A 5,324-nucleotide genomic window follows, 5' to 3' on the forward strand; every position below is an offset into this window, starting at 1 on the left:
CATATTTTTAAAGTCTATAATCGCAATTTAAAGTTATTCTAGGGGGTACATGTATACGACATATCTGATCTAAAAAAAAATACAAGATCAAGTGTAGTTTTATAGGATATTTGCTATATTTATACGTTAAAATCAAAATTTCCCCCGAATTTGACCTTAAATATCACCTCGTTTCTATGGTAAAATTGACTTTAAATTGTGTGTGATATTTAATTCCGAGTCAGAAATAAATCGGTTATTATTTTAAATCTTGGATATCTGTGAAACGCGATTGATTTAAATTATATAATTTACGAGAGACTTTTCAATATTTAAAGTATCAAAAGAAATAGAGAGATTCTTCTTATTGTTGTTAGTCCGAAGGTATAAAAATATGCCATATATGTCTTTTAACATTTGGTAAACACTTGAAATAAAATTGAACATCTAAGTTTAACTACGATTACCAGTTATATATGTACCTTTATTACGATAAGAAAACAGAAACACAGTTAAGATAGGATAATAAATTTAGGCAAAATATTTTTAAGGAAAAACTACTGATTAAAATTATTAAGCCAGTGAAAAAAATCGCTGAATTGATACTAATATGTGTACTATAGGATAACGGAAAGGTAACTGAAAGACGACGGAAAGGTCACTGAAAGACGACGGAAAGGTCACTGAAAGTCGACTGAAAGGTCACTGAAAGTCGACGGAAAGGTCATTGAAAGACGACGGCGGAAAGGTCACTGAAAGACGACGGAGAGGTCATTGAAAGACGACGGCGGAAAGGTCACTGAAAGACGACGGAGAGGTCACTGAAAATCAATGGAAAGGTCACTGAAAGTTGAAGGAAAGGTCACTAAAAGATAACTGAAATATGTATGCTGAGTGGTGACTGAAAGGTATCTGAAATATGACTGAAAGTCACTAAAATGTACCTGCCATTCAGTGGCTGAATGGCAACTAAAAAGTCACTGAAAGCCGCCTTTCAGTTTTAACTGAAAGGTCTCATTTTTTCCTGTGAACTGTTTTCTCTGTCTACGACTTTTTGGGACAACCCTCGTATATGTCCCTAATTTGAAACAATAAAAAAATTGGCCCTGCTCAGAGGATGCTCTTGAGTATAGAAACAGTGTGGAGACGAAAAAGTCATCTGCAGCTGATATCAGAATATCCGGTAACTTGATAAAGGAAGTATCAATTCCTAATTTCAATACCTTCTCATTTTTCCCTGAAGTATATCCTGTATTTGTGAGCAAACAATTAATTAAAATGCATTTAGATTTTAACTTACTTTGCAGATAATACGTATTTGATCTCCAATCCAATCTTAACTCCATCTTCCCTTGACCTCAGTTTCCTACAATCCAATTGCAAATTGTTGGGGACTGAAAAAGTACAAAAAAGTGATTTGGATGTACCTGAAACTTTTTTTTTCCCCCGCTTGAAAAGTGATGGATATTAATTTGAGTTTGTCCGTCCGTCTGTCTGTCCGTCCGTCCTTCTTTCTGTCTGTCTGTAACGCTTTCGTTTCCACACGATATCTCGAGAACCATTCGAACTTTAACAATGAAATTTAGCATATAGCAACTATGGACTAAAGAAAAACTCTGTTGTTTTGAGGTCAAAAAGTCAAAGGTCAAGGTTCTAAATAAGCAAATTATATCTGTTATAACACTTTCATTTCCACTCGATATCTCTTGAACCATTTGAGCAATTGCAATCAAATTTTACATAACTCCTTGTGGCCTACTGAAGACCTCTATTGATTTTGAGGTCAAAAGGTCGAAGGTCAAGGTCATTAATTTATACATCTCTCTGTGTGTAACACAATCGTTTTCGGATTCTCTGTGGATTTTATATTCTTATTACATCTATTAGAAATGTTTAATACAGGCTAAAGTATACACCCTGCATTGTGTAAAATTTTGACAATATTGAACGTGAATATATATACATGTATGTGACTTCATATTTGCATATAATTTATGCCAGTTTAAAGCGGTTACGTGTTCGAGTGGTATGGCTCACGCTTCAACCGTGAGAGGTCTCGAGTTTGAATCCCAAAGGATCCATTTCCTTTTTTTACCAATATTTTTTTTTTACTAAATGATTGTATTCAGCATATGAAATGAAAAATTAATTAGGTCTTGATTGTACATATCATTACAGTGTGAAAAATATTTCATACAAAATGTATCTTCTCTACACATAATAAAGAATAAACAATCAAATCTTTATATCCATATTTGCATTTTTTATTTGCTTCACTATACATGTTTACATTTAATGATTCTACAAATTCAGTCATAGGGATCCGACCTCAACCGCCCCCCGCGACCCCTGAAATATGCATGGTTTACTTTTTTCTTAAGCGGGGGACACAGATACTCTGAATGAGCTTGTTTCATTTTTCATGTACTGCTCATAAACATAACGTGATTTCCCGAAAAAAATTCAAAATCTGAAAATAAAAACAATAAACTGATTTTCAATTGGGAAGAAACATACATTGACACAATTTCTCTCGGACTAAGGAACACAGCTATATTAAGGTTGCTTGAATCATTAATGACATTCAAAACATACCATTATTTTTTAAATGGGGTTTGATTCCAATGTGTAGTCGGCAACGTTACATATTGACAATTTGCACAATGGGATTTCTAAACAAAATTTGTTTTTTTTTAATTTCATTTTATCCTGTTGATGACGAGACTGTCATTTAACATGTATACATGTAACATTTTTCTAAATAACATTTTATTCAATTTCAGTACAAAAACAGAATAATTGTATCCTATTGTACTTGCAAAATGCCTGAAGTGGTCCATAGATTTAGCAGTTTACAAAATATTTCAAGTGTTTTGCAACTTACCTTCATATATGATGATATTTTCCACTTTAAATTGTAATATTCATTAAAATGAATTAACTCTTCCATCACAAGTAACATTTAATAAGTGACTTTTAATTAGTCTCCTTTTATACGTTTTCATAAAAGTATTTAATTTAATCATTTTTAATTACTAGTGCCAAACTGTTTTATACATCGCCATACCTGCATTATTCTACCCGTAAAACTTTTTTCTATAAAGGAGAGCATTTCAATGACAAAACATGTGCTTCTTTTTGCAATATGGTTGTTAATAGTCATACCGCAGTCATTTCAATTAAATGAAAATATAAAAGATAAAGATACATTTTATTTAGCAGTAAAGGGTATCTTATTCTTATCCCATGACCGACAAATTTTTCTTTGATCTTCACAAGGGTGTATTTCTCATAACAACAAAAGTGTTGTGATATATTAAATATCACATATGTGATATAAAGCCAGTGATATCCAACCGTTATACCCTAGATGTAGGAGGAGCTATGCAAATGAGACAAAAATTCGTTTCTAGCTAGATTTTAATGAACTAACAGAAACAAGAAAAAAAAACACAATACAGATAGTTAACACAGTTTAAATCAAAATGCACAAATCTTTACAAAAAAGACACTGACACGGTCTGGTGGAGCAATTCTCGAAGCGGATAGCTTCATCTCCCATAGGAATTCGCACATTCAATGGTAGTTTCCTTCCGGGCATCCTCTGAAAAGTTCATTTCATGAACACTTTGCTCTCATGCATAGTAGAATATCGGAACAGATTTGATATAAAGTCCTCGATGGGGGGTAGGGAAATTCGTATGCGCCCCTGGCTTCAATTACAGTGTACAAAACATGATATAGTGTTCGAAAGTTCTTGGTATATAAAAGTGAGTATTTCGGGAATGATTTTAAACTCACCAAGTTGTTGTTTCGATTAGATTTCCAGTCGTTGAACACTTGAACCATGTTGACTGCCCATGAACTGATGAATTGTTACGGCGTGTGGTTTTACTTTCTTGATTTTTTAAGCGCACTTATTCCACTGGCCGACACATGTTTTCCAAATCTGTATAGCTAGTATTTTCAGTCCATTCCGTAAAATTCTCCCGTTTCAATTCCGGAAATGATCCCAAACACCAACACGTAAATCGAAATTCATAAAAATCCTGGCCACATGGGCCATTTTTAAATCCGATCGCCTGAGTTCATACAATGTGAACTGCTTGACTCGATTGAAAATGATCCTCGTCGTAGGCTTGCTGCAAAAACGGCGATTCTTTACGCTATAAACCCCTTCCACTACTTTCTCCAAATCCATAGAATACAAATGAATTGATAATCTCAAGAAAATGATCACGTGGCACAGTACTAAGAAAATTTACCAAATTTGTAAATCCGTTACTTGGATACCAAATAAGACTATCACGTGGTTCTGATTCAGAGTCTTTATTAGCTGATGCAAAGAAAATACCTAATATGGGAAGAGGTCAAATGAAGGGTCATGGGATAAATCAGTTACATGATTGACAGCTCGATGATGCATACAAAATATCGTTTCGTTATTGCAAACTCGGAGGCTAACGCCTCCTCGCGTGCAATAACTCAACGATATTTTGTATGCATCATCTCGTGTCATCATGTAACTATTACTTAAATAGAAAGTCAAAACACATCGATTTTACAATAAGGTTAGGCCTAGACGTTAATTTCATCTTGTTCTCTAGGTTAATGACTTCTCGGTTTCACATGCCGTCACATTTGATGACTATACCATTGTCTAGGTAGTTCAGAGAAGCTACTAGAAAGGTCATGCTGTCGTAAATTTTGGAAAACTTTTTCCTACCCTCAATTCGTTCTCTGCATATGCTGTTCGGGGGGATTTTTTTTAAATAGCTAAATATTTATGTTTTTGCAATTTTTTTTTTACATTTTTATACGATTAGGCTAGTGATTTTTGTATTCAGCGCGTAAATTGATCAATTTTGATTAATAAAATTTATCAGATAATCATCTCTACCTGTTCAGTAGATTTTTGAGTTTACCGCATTTAATATTTATCTCAATATTTTACATAATTACATATTTTCAGTGTTAGTCTAACTGCAATTATCCTTATCTTAACCAATGATTCGCCGAGTAATTACCGGTATCAGAGAGCAGAATTAATGTGCGAGTCTGATACTGTAATTCTTTTTTTTTTGTTCTAGGCACATTTCGAACATAATTTTTTTAACTCTTACAAAATGCTTAATTAACTACTAAAACCACGCATCTGATATGTACTGCATATGCATGCGTAGGGAAAAAAACGTTATTGTATCAACAATTTAATTTGAACACGGTTAAAATTAAGATAGAAAGTAGAGACAATCAAGTAATTCATTTAGGAAAATGTGTTCACTCTTTGTGTTATATAATAATTATAATCTATTGAACTTTTTTGTGTCTAATAGAACTGGGAT

This window comes from Saccostrea cucullata, unplaced genomic scaffold (assembly GCF_032062105.1).
Source record: "Saccostrea cucullata isolate Sc308-1 unplaced genomic scaffold, CSIRO_AGI_Scuc_v1 ctg5142, whole genome shotgun sequence".
NCBI classification, from domain to species: Eukaryota; Metazoa; Mollusca; class Bivalvia; order Ostreida; family Ostreidae; genus Saccostrea; species Saccostrea cuccullata.